The sequence below is a fragment of the Mustela nigripes genome, chromosome 7, assembly GCF_022355385.1.
Source record: "Mustela nigripes isolate SB6536 chromosome 7, MUSNIG.SB6536, whole genome shotgun sequence".
NCBI classification, from domain to species: Eukaryota; Metazoa; Chordata; class Mammalia; order Carnivora; family Mustelidae; genus Mustela; species Mustela nigripes.
In genome coordinates, this window is record NC_081563.1 from 734,131 (window position 1) to 756,505 (window position 22,375).

A 22,375-nucleotide genomic window follows, 5' to 3' on the forward strand; every position below is an offset into this window, starting at 1 on the left:
GCTCCTCTGTGGGTCTGATATTGAAACAGCCTCATTAGCTCATTGCTCAGACGGTTGTGTAAGAATTATGTTGTATGTTTCAATTTTTAACCCCCTTTTTTACATATAGAAGGACAATCTTATCTCCTTCCAGATACAGTTACCTCTGCCACTAACCACTCACTAAAACCTGAACTCCTTCCCTGGCACCCTGCAACAGCCTTCCTGGGGTGCGCTCGCCGGAGCCGGGACTGCGGCGGGCCCCTCCGGCCACTCCCGTCCTTGCCGGTTCCGGGCTCATCCTGCATGAGGTTTCAGCCTCTTGAACGTGTTCTGCTCTGTGTGTGGGTTCCTCGTACTTCGTAAGAGAGTCCTGCACCACACCCCGTGCACCGGAGACACGGAGCGAATGGGGTTTTCTTTCTCCGTCTGCCAAGGAACTCAAAACGGAAGAGCTCGAAGTGTTTTACGTTTCGTGTTGACTCAGTGTTTCGGGGTGCGGACGCCGGCGGGCTCAGATGAAGCGGAAAGCGTGGAAGTCATCACCAGAGCTGAAGGAGCGTTTCCATCCCCGACGTGTACACCGACCAGTGTGTGGTCGAAGGTCGCCCGACCCCACGCGCTCGTCCACACGTCACCCTCTTCAGGGACCCCGGGCCTGCCCGCCACCCCCAAAGGTGGGCTTCTGTGGTCCCATGGCTATCCCTCCACAAGCGGCCGCCCTCGGACATGTCCCGGGAACTGTGCTCTGGAGACTGTTCTTCTGGGGCCCTGAGACCCGGGCAGGAGCTCCGGGGACGACACCATGAGGGCGTAAACACGTTTGCGTTTCCCGGGGCCAGAGGCCGTGGACGCTGCTGTCACGGCTCGGGTGACACACCTGGCCAGGAGACCACACTGAGACAGCGAGCCCTCCCGCCGGCCGAGAGCACTTGCGTCCGCAGTCTGGTGCCTGTGTTTAGGATAACGAGAGGCTTCTCTTCGGAACCAGAAGGGGTTTTACACCTAAAGGAAAATGTCAGACGTTTGCTTTAGAACCAACAGAAGTCACCAAGATGACTGAAGCTATTTTACAACACGGACGGTTTGCACTCGCAGTCGGGGCCGAGTGTGTAACTTTCCCCCGGCGCCACCCCAAGCGCACGCTTCCTTCGGGCTGAGGCCTCATGAGGACAACGGGATATTAACTACGGCAACAACTCAGACGTCCGTTAACGTTCTGTCTGCGCTTGGAGGCCGCTTCCCGGCCGCAAACAGCTCTTCGGGCCACAGTAGCGAGCCTCGGGGAAGGGCGCCGGGGGTCCCGGCTCTGCGGGAGTCCACTGACAGCCCCCCTGCACGCTGCACACCGGCAGCCCGCCCCCTCGGGCAGGGTCCCCCGGTGCGGGGCTCGGACAGGACACGGCTGAGCCCGGGGGCTCTGCCCCGGAGCTGCCCCTCCGTTATTCGGGAAGCAATTACCTGTTTTGTCAATTAGCCAGACCCCACCTTTCACTTCCTGCCGCTTGGCACCGGGTCGTCTCACTCATTAGCACCGCCGGGAGGACTGGGCTGTGCGCGAGCAGGAGGTGGAGCTCGTTGACTAAGACGAGTGACTCGCGAGGGGGTCAGAGAAGCCAGAGCGTCCGCCAGACCCAGGCAGATCAGACCATGCACCCGTGTTTGATCCTTCCCTCCAAGTCCCCCCACACACTCAGGGACGTCTCTGTTCCTAAAATACCGTCTGTAAAGATCAGCAAGAATCAGTCCACGTTCTTGTCGCCTTGAAGAGGTTCTACAGCAATGGAAACTCGTTTCCCCCGATGTGACAAAGCGTCCTGGCTTTAGTGAATTTAATGAAGTGCAAATACATTAAATTTCAGGAGTTCTGTCCAGTGTTTATAGTAAGTGACAGGACGGCATGTTGTGAAGAAGTTGCCAAGTTAGGAGAGACGGACGGGTCACGCGCCTGGTTTGTGGCTATCTCCGAGGCCGCTGTTCAACCTTGCAGGATGGAAATGAGGAAAGGTAGGACAGGTAAGTCAGGGGAAGAGCCTTGGCTCGTCTGCTCCCACTTTTCCTTTTCCTTCCCGAACTTTCTCAGCGAAGACTGGCAACCAGTGAAGCCGTCCTCAGCAGAAGGCCTCAGCATGGCCTCATCACCCCATCACCTTAGGCCACGTGCTCGGAGAGTGGAAGCCTGGCGCCATTGGTGCAGGAGAGAGGAAATGGGAAATAGGACGGGTGTGAGCAGAGGAGAAAGTGCAGGTGCGGCGAAGCCCCTCTGCCTGGGGCCACAGCGCAGAGTGTGGCACAGTGACCCAGAAGGGAGCCCAGCTCTGCAGGACCCGTGTCCAGGACACGTCCCCCACTGCGGGGACGCAGGATATCATAGAAATGAGCCTATCTGAAGCTCACTAGAATGAGAAGATTTGGGGACTCATTATGGTGTGAACTTGTTATTGAGTTTAAGCAGGTGGTGCACAAAAAAATTCAGAATGTCATTACCAAAACGTGGCTCCGTGAAACCGACCATCACCATGGCCACGGGGCAGGGAAGCAGCAGCCTTGCTCTCTTTGCCGGTTCCCTGTCATCAGGCCCTAGAAACGTAGATGTTCATGCACAAAAGCAAGTCAAGTTTTGATGGTAAAGTGTCATGCTGCCCTCAGACTCCTGTCCCCACTGACGGCCTCTGCTAGTTGGTCCCCAGATGGAGGCTCGCAGCGGCCGCTGTAGGCGTGGATGCTTTGCTGTGAGTGGGAGGACGCGGAAGCCGGGACAAGACAGGGTGTCTCTGACGGTGGCCCGTGTTCTGCTTGGTGTTGCGAGAACTCCGGGAGTCCTGTCCTCACCACCCGGTGCTGGGCGCACCCGGGCCATGCAGGCAGAGGCCGCTTGAGTGCTGTGGGAGGAGGGGCCACATCTTCAAAAGAAAAAGTGTAGATTTGTGGCCTCACAAGTGACATTCATGCCATCTCCTGAAGGACAAGAGCGGTCTGAGAGTCAAGACTTCAAAGCTGGATTCTTGGACCTTCTCGGACATCCAGGGTCTTTTCTGGCACATGGAGCTGGGACAGCTCCAGTCAGAGCAGCCTTGGAAACGTGGGACGCACGCTTGCTCTCAGGGCTCGAAACTGTGGCCCTGGGTGATAACACTGGGGAACCCCAGAAGGAAATCCTGCGGGCAGCATGGGCCACACCCTTAATCCATGTCTGCACCTAGTTTGGGACTTAATATGTGAAAAATAACACAACGTTATGCCGGGCGCCTGGGTGGCGTGGTCGGTGGAGTGTCCGACCCTTGATTTCGGCTCAGGCCCTGACCACAGGGTGACTGTGCTCAGCAGGGAGCCCGCTTGAGCCTGTCTCTCCCTCTGCCCATCCCCTGCTCTCGCTCACTCTCTCCTGTCTCTCTCGAACACAGATATATCTTTTAAAATAATAAAAATAAAAGTAATGCAACAAGGCCTAAGCAAAATCCTAAGAAACGAGCAATCATTGCCATGATGGCTGGCAATAAAAATGTCCTGAACAGGAGCCCCCAAGGGGAAACGTGTCATCTCGACCCAGAAATTGTGCGAGGATGGTGCAGGGGTGCTGTGTACTGGCGCCTGCACAGAGGGCCCCATGCCAAGCCCTGGGCATTGCAGATGAACTCCGGGAGTTCATGTGTCGGGGGACAGGGCTGGGCCTGGCAGAGGCCAGAGAGCTCCCCCTAGCCCTCCGACAGCTGACAGAGGGGACCGGCGAGAAAGAGCAGTCTTAGCCTGGAGGCACGTGGACACGTGGCAGAAAGGCTCGCAGGCTAACAGCACCTCTACGTTTCGGTAAAAGCAAATTATTGAACGAAGGAAGGAGTTACAGGGAGCTAACGCTTCGCTTTGCCAGTGCGATTTAATTACCGTTTATTAATAATTTGATTATAGCTTTAAACCTTCTGCAATACAAATAAAGAGCTGAGCAAAGAAATATCTGTGCCCCCGCCATGAGGCCAGAGACTCCTCTGCTTCGCTACAAGTGCACAGGGCACCACGAGGGGTGCTGCCATGGCCATGGAGCTGTGTGTGCACACGCACTGTGCTGCAGGTGGGGGTGCTGGCTGTGTCCACGGAGCTCTGTGTGCACACGGACTGGACTTCCTGTCGGCAGGAAGCTGAAGGCTCCGAGGAGACTTTTACAGCCTCCAAGGCTGGGGGTCAGCTTGTCAGGAGTCCAGGTTGTCCTTGGCCAAACGACACTTCCTCTCAGCCACGTGGGGGCCAGTGACCCTAGTGGAGCATTTGAAACAAACCCAAATTTTGAAGGTTTCTAGGTGACTCCAGGGAGCTAAAGGCAGTGGCTTTTAACAAATAACTCGTGTTGGATGTCACTCTTATTGGGTGACTTGCAATTTTTTATCTGTAAAAAGTCTGCTTCCCAGTTCCTATCATCCGTCACCACGGTGGCGAGGCCCGACAGCCCCGAGGGCCGGCTCCGGGGGCAGAGCAGCAGGTGTGTCTCGGCTGGTGGCTGCGGGCGCGGGAGGCCCCTGGGAGCGCAGGGGTGCCCAGCTCTGGGAGCTCCCTCCCAGCCAACGACGCCGGAGCTTAGCTCGTGTTTCACTATGGTGCTCGCGGCCCAGCGAGGTTCTTCCCTCTCACGAGCAGAATAGCTAGCAGGAGCATGCCTGTTTCCAGAGGTTGAGTCGAAATGTCAAATCCGGGGCCCTACAAATACTAGTTTTTAATTTTATTTTTAAGTACTATTTTTTGGCAAAAACTATTGCTCTTTTGGCCCCAAATGAAAAAGAACAGAAGCCCGTATCTGTGTTGGAAACTGGATTTGTGAATTTGAGTTGGTTTCTATTATTGCTGACCACTGTGTCCTGCCAGCAAGTTCTGGAAGGAAAATGCCAAGAGTCAGATTTTAGGACAGAGAGCATGAACCTTACAGCCTGAGAATCAGGAGGCGGGCCCCGTACTGCTCTGCAAGGTTCCCAGCACTTAACACATCAAACTAATACCTAAAAATCTGGAGACTTTATATCCAAATCTGGATTCCTGATTTTTCTGGAAAAATAGGAGGGTCTGGAAACCCTGCCCAGCGGCTAGAGAGACGGCATTCCCACATGACAGCCACCACGGCCTCCATGCCTCTTCCAGCACGTTCCCTGCTATGGTGTGGCCCACCACCAGGCATGGGCTGTTTCTCTCTGCAGTGGCAGCTCCGTTGGGCTGGGCCTGGGAGGGCTGGGTGCCCGTGTGTGAGCTGCCCAACTGTCCTGCTCCTGCCTGGCGGTCTCTGCCCTCGGGCATACCTGAGTCTGAGGAAAGTAAGGCAGCACATCTACGTCCCAGGGCCTGGAAGAGTCATGGCCATGGTAGGATCTCATGGAAATCTGTAGAATGCACTGCCCATCCTGGCTCTCAGGACTGGGCTGAGGACACACGCTTCTGTAGGCCATGGAGCAGGGCCTGTGGCACCTGCGGCAGCTGAACCTCAGCCTGCCCGGCCCCTCCGGTGGCCAGCTGGGTCTCCGGCTCAGGAACTTTGGCTCCAAGTTTAATAATTCAGTTTTCTCTCCACTCCTCTTCCTGGAGTCACTTTTCTTTAAGTTCCCCTTGTTTTTTCTGTAAGTTATTGCAAACTAGCGTGCACAGATGTTGTGGTGCTTTTCGTAGGACTCACAGCCTGTCTTGGCTGCTTGTTTCCGCTTCGGCCCTCCCCTCCAGGCACGGGCACTGCCAGGGCCTCCCAGTGCCGTCACACGGCAGGGCCTGACCCAGGAGCGTGGGTCGGGGGGGTACACGTGGCACGAGGGTCTTCTGAACATCGGTGGGTCTGCCTCTCCTGCAGTAGACAGGAAGCACGGTTCCTGAAGCCTGCCCACTGCCCGGATGGGAGGGCCGGCCACGTCAGGGCCTCCTGTGTCAGCAGCGGTCCCTGCTCGTCTCCGAGGCATCTCGGAGGCAGGGGGGCAGCGGTATGACGGCTCCACATTTACTCACCGTGAGATGCTCCGTGTTTACTGACCGTGAGAAGCTCCGCGTTTACTAACCGTGAGAAGCTTGGCAGAGTCCTGTTCGCGGAGCGTGCTTCTCTCTTCTGTGAAGTTCCTGCTTACCTCCCTGGGCAGCTGAGCAGCTGGGATAAAGGCATCCCACGAGGGAGCCGCGCGCCGTGCCTGCTGCGGGAGAAAATCCTCCTTCCCCCATTTCCCAGGTGAGGTTCCCCAAAGGCACGGAGAGCAGAGATGCTCACGATACCCACGCTCTGGGCGCACACATCCCTCGTGACACAGGGCGGGTGTTGGGCCGTGTTTGCCATCACCTCTCCTAACACCAGCACTTCCGTGGCCTCTGTGGACCCAGACCAGGGCAATGACGCACAGCCCAGGAGCAGAGTCTCCGTGAAAACTGTTGGGGCCACGAGCTCAATCGTAGCTACAAAACCTAAAATATGCACATTTGTGTGTGGGGGGGTACGGGCGTGGGTGTGTGTGCGCCTTGGGGGCCTTGAGCTCCCCCAATCCAGCTAAACGTTTTCAGTAATCCAGGACACGGCTCATCCCATACAAGGCTGGCTGTCTGGGGCTCCCAGGGCTCCAGGAGAGGCAGGCAGGGGAGACCCGGCCCATCAGGTCAGCGCAGGCGGTCTGGGGTGGGAATGAGGCCATCCTCATGTTCCTGGCCCCTCGCACGGCACCTGTCCCAGAGCACTGCCTGATGACCACAGGGCACACTGCGCTGAGTAGAAATATCACAGTTCCCTTAAAGTCAGGTGGCTACGGGGCAACCTTTCTGGAAATATGGAAAGAAGTTCTACAGAACAAAGAAAAGGAGTAAAAAAAGCGGAACATTGTCTAGAAGGGGCTATTCCTACAAGGGAAGGGGCTGTTCACAAATGCTCAGTAGGGAATGCATTTCAAAAAAGACCGTGGGGGTCATTTGAGGGACTTGGAGCTGGTGGTTTTTCAGACAATTATGATCTGAAATCAAACTGTCCATCTCAGCCCGTGGGGCGCCTGTAACGCCAGCCTCCTGCCGGGTCGCAGCCGGTCCCACCCTGTCCCTCCTGTCCCCTTGCTGCTGCGGGGAGTTCACGGTGCCCTCCTGGCCACCCGTGGGCAGGGGCCCTCACTCCTCCCGTCGGGCGGCTGTTAACAGACTCACAAACACTTACAGACTGAACAGTGGTTCCTCTAGGTGTGTGCCATTTCTTGTAAATGAAAGACCTTAAATAACTGGCAAATCGCTGAGAGGACAGACACATGACAAAATCTTGTGCTACGAGACCAAGCGCGAGATGCTGACACAGTCATGTGGGGTTAGGAAGGCAGCGCAGAGCCGTGGGCAGGCACGGGACCTGGCGCTGACCCCCTGTGCCAGAGTCCTCCTCTGTCTCTGCAGCTGCACGACCTTGGACACAGAGCTAACCGGGCGCATGCCCAGGCTCTAAATTCTAAGTGTGTGGGTCACAGCAGCCATGTGGGTCCTGGGGACATTGGGAGATCGAAGGAGAAAACGGCTTTGCCAGCATTCTGGGAAGACTCATTCCACGGAGCCAAAGAGCATGAGTGGGAAGGGCCAGGCGTCATCTGGTCAGCCGAGCACGTTGTGCGGGGTTCACACAAAGTCCCGGGCTCCGGGCATCCAGGGTTCCGGCTGTCCAGGGCTCTGGGTGTCCAGGGCTCTAGGCATCCGGGACTCCAGCCGTCCAGGGCTTCGGGCGTCCTGGGCTCTGGGCATCCAGCGCTGCATCTCAGGCAGAGCATGGCGGTCACTGCGTCCCTTCCACATGCTGCTCGGTCTTAGGGCAGGGAGAGCAGCAAATCCAGGAGCGCAGGCTGTCGTAGATCTAGCTAGGCCGGTCCTCCCGTCAGGAGACCCCGTCGCCACCCCTCTCCTCTGACTCGCGTCTCTGCTCCTAAATGAGGGGGTGTCCCATGCTTGCCTGGTGTCTGCCAGCCTGCCTTCAGGACTCTTCTGGCCACCCCCACATCTTGACCGTAGGCCGGGGGCTGTGCCACACAGGCTCCCTGCGTCCTCTGGCCCCTGCCTGGTAGCGGCTGGTGTGACTGGGAGATGGCAAGGGCCAGGACTTCCAGAGGCGGGAGAGCCGAGCCGGCGTCACCCATCCAGGCAGTCGCAGGGCTGGGCTCCTAGACTGTTCCCGGCCCTAGGCCACACCATCAATGGCACCACCTCCACCATCCCTGGTGTTGGGGAGCAGGGGAAGGGATTGTGGGGGCTTGTTCCTCCCCACGCCCTCCTTTCTAGAATGTTCCATCTGCTCCTCTCAGTTGGCTCTTCTGCTTTCCATTCAGCTCAGGTCCGTCTGCCCTTGGAGTCCGTTGACTTTAGCACTCGCCCTCTCTCTCCTTCTTTTGCTGCCACACTGTGTAACGAGACCTGTCAGGCGGGTGCATCCTGCCGGGTAACACCGCAGAGGTCAGCGGGATGGCGTCCTAGAGCCCCACCGTCTCACGGATCCTCATCCTTCAGGAGAGCACTTGCTGCTCTTGCTGGCCTCCTGCCAGCCTCGGCCTCCCAGACCCCTGCAGGGCTCCGTCCCCAAGCCACACCCCGAGGATGCACCCGCAGTGCTCTGACCGCGGCCTCTAGGAGCCTGGACGGCACGTGCAGGGGCCTCCACCGCAGCGGGCCCATCCGAGAGCCGCGGTCAGCCTCTCCGTCCCGCACAGGGGCTCCCGAGCCGCCGCGTCCCCCCTCCCTGTCCTGCGTCCAGCCCCTCGCCGCTCCCCTCCTCAGCACTGCGTGGGGCTCTCTCAGCCGCTGGTGGGTCGGCGGGTGCTGTTCTCCTCCTTGTGTGGCAAGACCACAAGAGCAGGGTCCTTGTCACGTCCTGGCATCAGTCCCAGCTGCGATTTATGGAATAAATGGAGCGATCGTCCCTCCAGCTGGAAACCTTAAGGTCACACTGACTTCCGTCTTTCTGTTCCTCCGTCAAATCACTCCTCACGTTCTGGTTTCCACCGCCAGGCCTTCCCCCGCATGGGTGCGGCACGAGCTCAAACCCTGACGATTCGGGGTCGTCACGGGGATAAGCTTGTCGACGCCGGACCCTTTCCATCGCGCCGTCCCGGGACGCCGTCCTCCCGCCTCCCGCGTGGCCTCCCCAGCTTGAGAACCCACGAGGCTTCCCTGTGGACGCGCTCCCTTGCCTCAGTCAGCAGCGGCGTCTGCCTCTCTTCCCGGTTTCTCCTAGGGACCAGGCTGGAGATCAGCAGAGGGGACACATGGGGACGCCTCCGGAGTGCAGCGGGGGGTAAAGGCGTGCGGAGCCCTCCGTCCCCCACCAGCTCCGCGGCCGGTGGCGCTCTCTGCGCCTGGGGCTTCCTGAACGCAGAGCGTGTCCCACGGCCTCCACGCGCGGACCCCACACTACACACACTCGCGCTTGCTTCTTTCACTCCCGAAAACTCCGGCTCGCTCCCGGCCAAGGCCAGTGGGTTCAGCTCGTGCTTCCGGATGCTGGGTCGAATTTCCCGGCACGAGTGTCCTGTGCCGAATCTGCCATCCACCCCGAAGTTCCCTCACTCGGCATCGTACGGTTTATTCTGCTATAAAGAGAAGCGCACGGAACGCCCCGCGCATCTTCTGTGGGTTTCCGTAACATGGTTTTCTAAGAGGACAGCGTCAGTCCTCCCAGAAGATGCGCAGATCCACGTGCTGTCCAGACACGCGCGACCGTCCCCGTTTCCCCACCGCCGACCAGCCGCGGAGCCCGGGCCTCGTCTCCGCCGAGTGAAGCGTCGCGTCTCATCGCCGCCCACGTTCCCCTTCCCCGGCCACCGAGGAGGCTCGGCGCCTTCCCCCGCCGGCGCCTCCTGCTTTCTGCTTCTGGTTCTGTATCTCTTGCTCACCCTTCGCCTATTTTGAAAACATCCCCGTGGATCTGCAGTAGCTCCTCGTGCACCTGCGGCGTCCAGCTCTGCCCACCTCGCTGGGCGTGTCCCCCCACGCGTGTGAAAGGACGCACGTGACCCCGCCGGTCTCTCGGAAAGAGCCGCCGGGCTCTAGGGCTTGGTTGTGGTTTCCTGGGGGCTCACCGCCCTCACGCCAGTGCCCCGGTCCCCTGGGCCCTCTCAGGGGCACCCAGGCCCCCTCCTCAGCGGCCCGTCCTCCCCCGGGCTGCGGTGCAGCCTCACGCGGCGTCCACTCCACACCCTCTGCCACGCGCAAGCCCGCCGACAAGCGCAGCCCTTCTCTGGGAGCACCTGCTCAGCCCCCCTCACCCCCTCAGGCCGCCGCGTGGTGAGAGACCACACGACCCTTTAGAAGGATGTACAATCCGCACGTGACTAAACAGCTTCTAGAAGAAATAATTACCGTCCTGCACTCATTACAGAGGCCGCGTTTGACTTCCCTTCGGCAACCCCCAACTGAAATTGTGATAAAACACAAAAAATAAAATTCAAATACGTTTTAATCTAGAGAAATAGTAATACAAGGGTCCATTTGTATCAGGATTTCAAATGATCCTGGTGGTTTTCTAATTTGTAACTTTCTAAGCCAGTTCATCTTCTTAAGTTGAAGTATATTCAACAGACAAAACTGTTCCGGGAGCGGGACACGGCGGCCCGATGCGAAAGACTCCTGGGTGCGCGGTCGCCGTCCGTCGCCACGAGAAGCTTCCGTCCTTCGGACCACGTTGCCTAAGCAGAACCTTTCATCCCTGTGACTTATTTATTGTATGATTGGGAACTTGTACACTTAAAATCCAGTTTTTCTTTAAAAGTTCGTTTTCCTTGTAGTTGTTGTTGTTGTTGGTTTTTTTTTTTTTTTTTTTTTTAAGAAGAGAACAAAGCAAAAATAGAAAAGACAAATTAGAGAAGTTTCTGTCTATGTGGGAGGTGTGTCTGTGCTCAGGGGAAGAGGAACCATACAATTTTGGAGGAAATGTTCAGAAATTAAAGTGTTTCAGAAATGATTCAATGGGAGACATTCCATTTACTGCGTCTCTTTGAGCCTCAGTTTGCTAGAAAGGACACAGGCAGGACAGGGTCCCCACTGGGCCCGGGGGGGGCCAGGTGGGCGGATGAGCTCCTAACGCCCGGGGGATGGTAAGACTGTGCAGCACGGCGTGCTGGCCCTCACTGTCTCGTGACCTCAGCTGCGTGGCCGCTGTCATTTTACCCTCACTAGGCTGTCCCTGGTGGACACCACATGCGGGTCAGGGTTCCTCCTCAAGGGAAGAACTCTGCCACCCATGAGACCCACGCCACGTCTGGGCTCTCAGGGGGCAGGTGTGGGATACCACACGGCGACCGAAGATGATGCGGCTCTCCGAGTGTTGGGAAGGGACAGAAAGAAACAGCATGTGGCAGAAAGCAAGAGAGAAAGTTCTAGAGGGGTGTGTGGGGGAGGAAGGCACACTTCGTTCTGACCACAGAGTTCTGGGGGGAGCCCTGAGGGCAGTTCACTGGTCCCCACCTCAACCCCCTAGGGAGTGGACGAGCTTGGGCAGCACCGCGCTGCTGGGGTCTGTCCACGGAAGTTCCGTGCACAGATGCGGGGGTGTGGGCCCGCTTGGTGCTTGAAGCCCCTCCCGCCCCAACACCCCTGGAGCCGGTGCTCGTGAGGTCAGTGTGGGATCTGAGAGCAGAGCTTCAGGGCAGCCGGGACTGCAGCCTGCTTTCCACAGGCTCCACTGGACAGGCAGCGAGGAAGGGGGGGTCCCGGAACAGCTTCTGGGGGTGAAGAAAGTGTCTTTCTTTTGTCAAGCCCAGGACAGGGTGGCTCTGCCCCGCGGAGGGGGACGGGCAGTGGACAGGAGAAGCGGGCAGGCGGGTGGGGCGGCGGGAGGAGAAACAGACGCACTCTCGGGCCGGCGCAGGGAAGACGGCGGGTGAGGAACAGCGGGGTCTGGGAGGGGTGAGAGCTCCCACCCTGGAGGAGGTTTTACTGACAGTAGTGGTCCAGGCCACGTCTCACCCTGGTCAGTAGTGCCCCTGGTGTGGACGGGGCTGTCCCGCCCCACGTGGACCACGAGCCACCAGGGTGAGTTCTCCCGGTGTGGACGGGGCTGCCCGCCTGGTGCGGACCTCATGCCACCAGGGTGAAGGGGCCACACTGTACCTTGTGGGGCGTCTTCTCTCCTAGGAAGGGAGGCAGCGTGGCTCCGTGGGCAGGACACGGGCCCGGAGTCAGGGTCCCTCTATGTTCTCTTCCTGGTCCTCCCCAGCTGGGGACTGAGGCGAAGTTACTTAATCTCCCTGTGCCTCCATTTCTCCATCTGCAAAACACGAACCACAGCGTAAAGCGCCTATGATTTCACCGGCACGTGAGGGGAGATGGCAGCCGCGGGCGGGAACCCCGTGGCAGCCGCCAGGGTCCAGGCATCCTCCGTCCTGTGGACAAGGCTCCCCTGGGAAGCGTTCTCACAAACTTGGGTCCTCTGCTTTGGCTCTGAGGAAGGTTCTCCCCAGGGATCTTCCCAGGTGGTGCAGTCAGGGACCAACCCCGTCTGCAGAGTGGGCTCGGCTGGACCGAAGAAGGTTCTAGAACCCCTGTTCTCAGGTCCAGAATCCCTCCAGGCTCCTTGCAGAATAACAAGGTCACACGAACGATTCATTTAAGCAGCTCGACAGACGTAACACCGCGAGTGACTCTCGTGTCGGAACAGGTTCCCACGGACAGCTGAGCTCGGTGAGAAACCAGGGGGTCACCGGGGCCAATTTCCTCCCCACTCCACAAGCCCTTCCTGTGGTCCGAGAACCGGCCGGCCCTGTCTGCTCTGTCGAGCCTTGGGGACTGAGCTGTAAATCATTTCTGGGTCGACTTCATCTTCCCAAGGAGTGACACCACCCACACAGGCCGCGAGTGACCAAACACGTGTGTCTGCCAAGACCACAACGGCACAGACCACAGAGGCTTTAAAATCATCTTCCCAGAAAGAGGACAAAGTTGTCTTCTTCAACATTGCCACTTAAAACAGGAGAACTTTGATTAAAACAAACAAACAAACAAAAAACCAGGAGAACTTCTCACTACCTCCTCCTTGGGATTTAGTAATTACTACGAGCTCGAGCTCGCCCTCAGTCCGAGGACACAAGCCCGCGAATGCGCACCACAAGCCCCGGAATGTGCTCCCTCCCAGAGCAGGGACAGCCCCACCTGCTTCTACTGGTCACTGCAGGTTTGAGGGTTTGACGAGAGAAGGAGGGAGCAGGAGGGTGGAAGCTGCGAACGAGAAGCCTCACTGCCGCTGCCGGAGTCCCCGGGACTAACTGGGTTATACGAGTGACTCAACCAACCTGTCCAACGCTGCGTGGTACAAGATCTGAAACCAGGCGGACCTGGGCTGCTGCATCATTTCCCAGATGTCACCTCATGACCTGAGCTCGCGGTTTCCCGGCACGTTCCTGTCTCTAAGCTGGAAGACCCACAGAAGGGACCGGGCGCGCCGGGACGGCTCGTAAACGCCCCCATCACTTCATCCGCCATCACGCTTACTCATGTGCCTGCGCAGCGTGTCTGAGTTCCAGGTTCTTGTTTCTGACCACGACGCCGTGAACAGCGGGAGAGCTGCGTGCGGAGAATCCGCCTCCCTACCGTGAACGCCCTCCCTCAACGCGACCAGCGCCTGAGCTTGTGCTCTTGTGTCCTGCCGGGCTGGAGGGAGTCAGTGGAGCGCACGACGAGAGCGACGGGCCCACACGAGTTCAAGGAGAAATGAAAGAAACCATAGAGAGAAATCAGGATCGACGTAGTCGCATCTTAAATGTGCGAAAACGTAATTCATTTTGTGTTTGAAGAAAAAAGGAGAAACCAATGTGGGTAAAATAAATGAAGTGGACACAGCCCGCAGTGCTCGTTAAATGTGCTCAAAGAATAAAACGAGGAACCCCAGTGACTGAGGAGAGCACAACCGAACCTACTCAAACACAAATCGAAACCCCGCGTCGGTGGCCTCGTGTCGTCATCCAGGTGACTCCTCCTCCTGTCTTTCTGCTGATGACTCGGAGTCTTGATGAGAAGGAAGCGGTGCAAGCGCTTGCTACATGAGATTTGGGACTTTGTCTTTGCTGTTCTATGCCCCGTTTCCGTGAACACAGACCCGGACCCGGCAGTGGCCGGACCCGGCAGTGGCGAGACAGAGGCCGTGCCGTTCGGACTCAGACGCCGGCACCGCTACTGCTGCGTGACCTTCAGCGAGGAATTTTACTTCTCCACACCCCACCCGTATCGTGTACAGAACATGTTGAATAGAAATACTTACCTCGTAAAAAAAAAAAAAAAACCCAATGCATCGACAACATGTTTGAGTTTAATACTGCGACACAGGCTGATCGGCTTTTTAAAATAAATTCTTGGGACGCCTGGGTGGCTCAGTTGGTTGGACGACTGCCTTCGGCTCAGGTCATGATCCTGGAGTCCCGGGATCGAGTCCCGCATCAGACTCCCAGCTCCATGGGGAGTCTGCTTCTCTCTCTGACCTTCTCCTCGTTCATGCTCTCTCTCACTGTCTCTCTCTCAAGTAAATAAATAAAATCTTTAAAAAAAAAAAAATAAATAAATAAAATAAAATAAATTCTTTTTTTTACATTATAGTTTTGAAAGATGCATTTTGCAAACAGCTAATATTCAACTGAACGTTGTAATACTATGAGGAAATACACATTTAAATATCTCATAATATTTAAAAATTCAACAATTAAATCACATATTAGTGAGCGACAAGCAAACTCCATATCTGGCTCGGCCCACGTTCTCGGCATGAGCTGAACTGAGCGTAAGGCTCCGGGGTGCTGCCCGGCCACATGCGCTGGAAGCAGCCGCGTGGGGCTCCGTTCACAAGAAAAACCCCTCGGCGCCATCCGTTCAAGGACAAAGGGGCGCAACGGGAGACCCGGAACGAAGCTGGGAGGGAGCGATCGTCCGACCATCTGCAGGGAAGCAGCGTCGCCCCGTGACCCAGCCAGGAGGCGGCTTCCTGGGCGCAGGACTGAATTCGAGAGGGCCCAGCCGGCCTTCCGTGCCCGGCCCCGGGGCGAGCCAGCCCAGGGGAGCCAGCAGCCAGGATTTGGCACCGGAGTCCCTCCCTCCTCTTAGAACCTGGTTTTTGTTTGTCCGTTTGGGTTCTGTTTTAACAAGGTCACCGGCAGAAGTTTCCTCTAAGAAATGTATTGCAGGAAATCAAGGTCTCAGACCTAATTTACTTCTGTTCATTTGCTTTAGAAAAATGTGCATTCACAGTGTGGAGTGGAGGGCGAGATAGGAAGCAGGTGCATTGACCCAAGTGTTCAGTGCTCACCGCGGGGCCACACGGCGCCACCTGACCACCCAGGAGGCCCGAGGGCAGCAGGGACGGTCTCCGCTGGGTCGACCCCTCGTCTGTCGATGCCCAGCCCCAGCCAGGCCCTGCACGAGGCTCCCCTGGGGAACGCCCTTCACTGCTGGGCATGTCGTTCCGAGGGAGGTCATGTCCCCCAGACCACGGAGGCCCAGAGGCCCCCACAGCAGCTACACCCCCCCAGGCGTGCGGGGGCGCGGTCAGCGCTCGGAAGGGCCCCAGGGCCGGCTGACCCAAGAACTTTCTACCCTCCTGGTTAATTTCTCCCTTTCTTTCTTTGCTGCTTTCTAGGTGGGGGAGGGGAGGGTTTCTCCCGAGCGCTTCTGCCTGGTCCGCATTCACCCTCCGTGCGTTGCCCCTTCTGTATCTGTTCTTCCGTTTTCTGGATCTTCTGGGAGAACTCTTCCAATTTGTCTTTGGGTCTGCACTGGCACTTTGAAGAATGCTATTTTATAAAATGCCCAGATTAGCTGCTATCACAGTCAGACATTCCAGTTCGTTCTGGTGATTACTGTGTTCGTGAGAAGTTGGAGGCCAGGTGTCACCGCTGTGCCGCTGCGACCGCGGCGTCGTCCGAGGGGCCGGAGTTAGAACGACTGAAGGTGGGTGGGTGCGGGGGGAAGGGGAGGGGGGAGGAGAGGCAGGGAGGGGGGAGGGAGAGAGAGGACGAGGGAGGGGCACAGAGACTCTCTACCCTTCCTGCTTCTAGGCTGGCTGCAGCAGGGCAAAGGGAAGGCCTCACTGGGGAGGGCACGCAGCGGTCACAGGGCACAGGGCACAGGGCACAGGGCAACGGGGCAGTGGCAGGGTGGGGTGGGTGAGGGGAAGCACCTGGCCCCGCCCTTCCAGCCCAGCCCAGGCTCTGGGGACTCTGACCCCGGAGTCCCTGCAGGTGCCAGGTCACCGCCTGCTGCCCTCTCTAGAAACCCCCGGGGAATCCCAGGCTCCTGTAGCCCCGCCCTCCGCGCTGCGGGAGGGTGAGGCAGCTTCCAGGGGAATTGGAAACACAGGCGGAGGCCGACTGTGAAAGACAATCAAAGAAAGATCTTCATGATCAAGAAGAGCAGCTGACCTGCCAACATAAAGCCACACGTGAGCACGGCGGCGTCCCGTGTGCGCACGCAGAGACCCTGCTCTAGCTACGTGCCCGTCTGTGTCTGTTCACATGGAACCGTCCTGCACCCCCGCGTCTGAGTCCGTGGCTCCCCCCGCGTCTGAGTCCGTGGCTCGCCGTCCCAGCCACGGGGCTCTGACACAGGTCAGCCAGGGCAGCTCTAATTAAAGCAGACCCTCATTTTCTCAGTGCGGAGCTCACCACACAGATGGCAATTAAAAAGCATCTATCTGCTTGAATTACAATTTAAAGGAGGTGATACTAGAACCTTGCTAACGATGAGCCGAAAGGACCAGCTACAGCTGTGCCGCCCTCGCTGGGAGCAGCAGGGAGCAGAGATCTGGGTCACCAGGGGCTTCACAGGAGCTGGCGTCACAGGAACAGGAACAAGAAGGGACATCACTGGGCTCTGGGGACTCCCCCCATCGCCTTTAGGTGGCCTGCCTCCACCTTCCCAACGCATGGCGAGGGCTGTGGCACAGCCGGGCCCTCGCGCCCCACCTGCCGAGCTTGGCCGGAGACAGGAAGATGGAGAAGCAGCCACACAGCCCACGCAGCAGAGGACACGTGACTCAGAACATGCCCGCTTGCACTGGGACCGTCACCAGCAGGGGTGAGCTCTGGCCCGATCACTTGCCGGCCAGGCCCCATCGAACGCCCGGCCCCTCGGAATCCCCGGCTCGGTTTCTAGCGAGGGGACCGTACTTCCTGCCCGCTGTGGTTGGGGGGAGCGACAGGGTTGAGCGGCAGCCTCCGTTCCCCAGGGACTCGGTCGCGAGGAAGACTTCGTGCCAGGGCTTCAAGTGCTTATGATGTACTTTGCAAACAAATATTGGGTTGCCAGACTGCCCGGAGACTCTGCTGAAAGCCACAAACCACAGCGGACAGGGACAGGCGCAGGAAGAAGAATCCAAATGCAGACGAGCCGGCGATGGCGGGACCCTCAGAACACGTCCGTTTCCGCTCCACTGCTCCACCACCGCGCCACACTCCCAGCCTATCAGTGGCGAGGGCAAGGAGTCTGAGTTCCGGACAGAGGACGCCTCCTGGGTGGGCCTGCTTTCAAGCTGTCCACCCTGGCTTAGGAGTGGTGGCTAGCCCCGGGCGGAGCCACTGATTTGTAGGTTAGACAGGTGCAAAGCGTGGGTTCGCATCCGGTGTCAGACGCTGACTTCATTATCTGCATTTCTCACACAAAGGAACTAACTTGGGGAACTTAGGCCAGGCCAAGGACGATGCCCAAGGTCACGCAGACAAGGGAACAGGTTTGGTCTCCAAGCCCAGGGGTCCTGGCCCCTGGCCTCTGCTGTAAGATGAGACACAAATACATGCTCAGAGCACTCAGGCGTCCCGGGTCACACCCAGGCACCGGGGACAGGAGCTCCTGACCTCCCTCCTTGGAGGCTCTTGCTGGCCGGGTTTGTCCGGGCTGCTGCCGGGGTGCTCAGCGGGGAGCACCCACGCAAGCACGCGCCCCGGCCGCTCTGCCCCAGATGTAGAGACAGAATTACTTCATTTCCAAGCGTTAAGTGCGATCAGAGTTTACACACTCTACAAACTGTTTTTGCTCCACGACAGCTGGAAGCATTTCCATGCAGGGAGCTGAAGGTCAGATCTGTGGTTGGTCATCGTCCAGGACCCGGCGCATGACTTACAGAACGACCCCGCCGCGTGGCGTCAGTGCTGCCTACTCCCTGCTCTCACGAGGCAAGCGCGCTCTGCTACACACTCGTGTGTGTCTCCCTCTCACGCACACGTGCTCGTATTTTCCGGCATCGGCAACGTAGCAGATGCTGGCGCCTTTCGAAGTGGCCTCAAGCAGTTAGTCACTAAACGTGTGACCGTGCGTGCTTTCCCAACAGGGATGCCAGTGTCTGCTCTCATCAAACGTCCTTCGAGGGAACGTTTGTGTCTTACAGTCCCTGCGTCGGACTTTCTGCCTTCTCTCTCCTGATTGACCGACTGCATCCTTTTCCTCCTGGATTCTGCCTTCTGCAAGGACCTGTCCTCCCCTGCGCACACACCGCAGACCTCCCCAGCCTGTCTCTGGTCTCTCGACATTGTTTACGAGCCGCAGGCCGGACGGGAGAGGCTCGCCTCCTCAGTCTGGTCTTGCAAAGTCTCGACTCTTTGTGCTGCATCCAGAAGGCCCTTTCCTGCTCCAAGGGACAGAGCTTACTCCAGGCCTTCCTCCTAAGTCATGCCGAACCACCAGCTGCTCAGGCTGACTTGTGATGGTCGAGCAGCGGGAGCGGCCCAGGGACTGCGGGTCCGGGGTCCACAACGGCCCCGGAGCAGCGGCCCTTCCAGACAGAGACTCCTCCCGCAGAAAATCCCGGGTGCAGCCCGGCCTCTGCCAGACAGACGTGGGGACCAGGATGGACAGAGGGCGAGGGAAGACAGACAAACGGAGCCAGGGAAGGGCACTGAAGACAGACATGGCCTTGGGACCTGGGCGGCATGGGAGGGGCTCCCCCAACATGGGGACCCTCGGGTTCCCACCGGGAGAAGGAGACATGGCTGAGTGAGAAGCAGCGAGGACTTTCCCAGACTGAGGAAGCAGCAAGTGCACAGGCCCAGGGGGAGAAAGAGGTTCAGGTAAAGGGACACGCACAGGCTGGGGACAGAGCGTCACAGGGTCTCACGGTCACTAAGGAGCTCTCGGTTTTATTCTGAGACAGTCAGGTTTTCTCAAGGCTTTGCGTGGTGGGGGCATGTGAGTTAGAATTTCCCTGGGGTCGGAACGATGTACAATATGTTGGTACATAAGGTCAACGGTCGTCCTTACCTATCGGTCTGAACAGATCATTCTTCAGCCCGCAAGCCTGACACGGCCACGTTGGTTAAATGTGACAGAGAAGATCACTCACCCACGGGACGGTCCATCGTAAAGGGTTGTCGCCGCTGAGACCTGACAACACACACACGGGTTGGCGCATCCCAAGTCCTTCCCATCCAGGGTTCCCTGATGGGACTCCTGACCCGGCAACTGTCTCCACCACATGCAGAAAAGAACCACTTCCGTGGTCACCACTACGTCGGACCGGCATCCTGCACGACCGGGCAGCGTTACCAACACTCCTGTACGTGCTGGGTTCCACTACGCCTAATTGGAACGGGGTGAACTGTGTCTCAAAAATTTGTGTGTGCAAGTCCTAAGTGCCATGAATTCAGAATGCGACCTTATCTGGGCACAGGGTCATGCTGACACAGTAAGCTCCGATGCGGCCACACGTAACGGGGCAGGCCACCGGCCAGTGTTTCTGGTGTTCTCGCAAAAGGAGAGATTTGGATACGGACACACAGGTGCAGAGGATGCTTTGTGTCCCATGCCTGGGACACTGAAGGTCACCAGCCAACCCCAGAAGCCAGAGAGAGGCTGGAGCAGAATCCCCACCACGACCCCAGAAGGACTCGGTCCTTCCAACACGGGGCCTTGAACATGGGCTTCTGTCCTGCAGACTGAGGGCCTGGGAGTGTCTGCTGTGGACGGCATCCCGCAGCCCCAGAAAACTCGCACCCCCCCCACCATCTGTCCCCTGTCAGGGTCTCCTGGACCTGGGCTGGGAAGGAACGGTACGGAACACCCCCCGCCCCCCGCACGGCCCCACCCCAGGGTGTGGAAGGGCGGGTCCCAGCAGAGGCCAGTCCAGAGCTGTCCAGCTCCCCGATGTGGTGAGGGCCAGGCATGTGGCCGCCTCCTGCTCTGTCTCCGGTGCCGCAAGTACCGAGGAGCTTGTGGACGGCCCCAATGCAGACTGGCCCGTGAGATGGGCTTCAACAACCTCCTGCCCGTCTGGAAGAGCGTCCAGAGTCCAGATGCGAGGTCGGGCACTCTTTCCGCCACAGGCCGTAAAGTCAGTAAGGAGTGCACTCCCCGGGGGCAGACCTTCCGCGAGCACAACACAAAGCAGATCGATCAGACAGGAGGCCCTGGTTTTCAAGTCCCTCGATGCAAAGCAACGTTCGAGAGCTCTTGCTCACTTGCCTTCCTTCTCACCGGAGAACATGGACTCTCTCCTGAGGAGATATTTTACGTCCAAGTACTTCCCTCAAAGCACATGCCGGTTTCGCGTACTTCTGAGGTGTTTCGTCCTGACTGTCATCTAAAAATTACCTACGGTGTCTGCTCCCCGCCCTGCTCCTCGGACACTGTCCTCTAGATCCTGCCGGCGACGCCACGCGGAGCCCCTCGCGGCCCCTGCGCGCCCTTCCTCCTGCGGCCAGCCCCATCTCCTCCTGACTCTCAGACCGCTGTCCGGGCCCCCGAATGCGGCGTGACTCTGGCCTGGGCCTCGGCAGGTCTCAGCACCGCTTAATGCTCCCTGTATTTCTGGCTCAGCGACGCAGCTGTACCCCGGAGTCCAGCCCTCTGTCAGCTCCTCTCCCGAGTTCCGGGCACCTGCCCCCTTTCCTCGTCCAGACACCTGGCCAGGCCCCAGGCTCTTCCTGCCGGCCGAGCCCCTGGGACCCCCACTCTGGGCCGGGACCCCCCACCAGCACTGCGTTGGCACCTCTCCCCACAGGAAGCCGCCCTCCGCCCTGTGCTTCCCCCGCCCGATCTCCGCCGGCGGGACAGGAGCTCCTCCGCCTTCCAGTTCCCAACTCCCGTTCCCACTTGTGCTGCCGGGTCGGGCCTGTGTCCTCTGCGGCGGCCATCCCAGGAACTCAGGGGTTTTCCACTAGAATTTTTCACTTTTAAAATCTTCTACGGAAACTGACACTTTCCATAGATGGTGTAAGCTCAAAAGCCTCTGGGAAGTGGGGTGACGGGCGGGGGTCCCCGCGGGTGACGGGGGGGTCCCCGCAGGTGGTGCTCACTTGTTCACCGAGTAGGCCACTGTGCTTCTGGGAACCCCAGGCTTCACAGAGCACAGCCCAGCACAGGTCACGGGGTCCCCACTGGGTCCCCCAGTCCCACAGAGTCACACCTCACCCTCCCCATCCGAAGACCCACCTGCTTCCCACACCGTGAGACCCCAGGCGCACAGGCTGCCTTTTGTTTCCCCAGCAAAGTGCTTCACGCAGGAACGTGCACAGCAGTACCTCCTTAAAAACCAGCACAAGTAAGAAACACCCAGGCTGGTTTTGATATAAAAAGGACACAGACAACGTGAAAGGGTCAACAATGTGATTCTCCTCATCAAGCGGAACAGTCTGGGGGAACTTTGAGCTCTTTTGAGAAAAGCTCTCTGGTTGTTTCAACAGAGAAATAAATACGCGCCAGCTGTCCTGCCGGTGCAGGGAAGGCAGGCTCCCGGGTGCCCTAACCTGGAGGACAGGACAGCTTCGACGCTCAGCAGGGGCTTCCGGGGCATTAGCATACATTTGCATACATTTGCATGGAACATGCCTGTCACCCTCAGCTCCCAAACCCGCATACTGGATAGATTTTGTAAAAAGACAGTGTGACCTACGGCAATTATATTCAAACCCAATATTCAGAACAAGACTCGTGAAGCCAAACAAAAATCTAAAACAATCAATTACATGCCTGATTAGAAAAAAGACAGGCAGAGCCTCGGCCGGAAGCGGAAAACCAGACAGAGCCTTTCCGTCAGCAGCCCGCACGCAGCCCACGCCCGCACAGCCCTGCTCGGGGTGAAGGAACATGTCCTGGCTCCAGGACGAGCTGTGCTCCGAGCTAGGGGCTTACGGTGTGCTCTCCAGCCTTGTCACTGCAACGGAGTTGTGGCCTGGGTCTCACTGTCCCCCTGGACACGTTCCCTACCAGCCTGAAGGAACGTGTGCTGAGGCTCTGCTGGGGGGACGTTAGGTCACGCGTGTCTCCACTGCTGTCCCGACAAGGGTCTGTGGGCGTCTGCAGGGCCTGCCGGCACCAGAGCGGTGGGGAGGAGGCTCAGAGAATGCAGCATGGGGCTGGTGACTGGACAGCTGATGGAGGCGAGGCGCTGAGAGCCTCTTAGAGAAGCCCGAGGGATCCTGACCTGGACGCTCCAGCACCCACTGGAAAGCTCAGTGCCCTTCCCAGGGCTCGGGCTTTC

At 58.3% G+C, this 22,375-nt stretch overlaps 1 protein-coding gene across 12 annotated transcripts in view; it reads right to left on the reverse strand.

The window, feature by feature from the left end:
- The window catches only part of MYT1L (myelin transcription factor 1 like), a 390,720-nt gene that overhangs the window by 129,573 nt on the left and 238,772 nt on the right, over nucleotides 1-22,375 (reverse strand). For 11 of the 12 annotated variants that reach the window (XM_059405073.1, XM_059405070.1, XM_059405071.1 and 8 more), the window contains exon 5: nucleotides 12,040-12,196. The exons of the other annotated variant lie outside the window; for it this stretch is intronic. The gene's annotated coding sequence lies outside the window, so the exon portion shown is untranslated. The remainder of the gene's footprint in view (nucleotides 1-12,039; nucleotides 12,197-22,375) is intronic. 12 annotated transcript variants of the gene reach the window in all.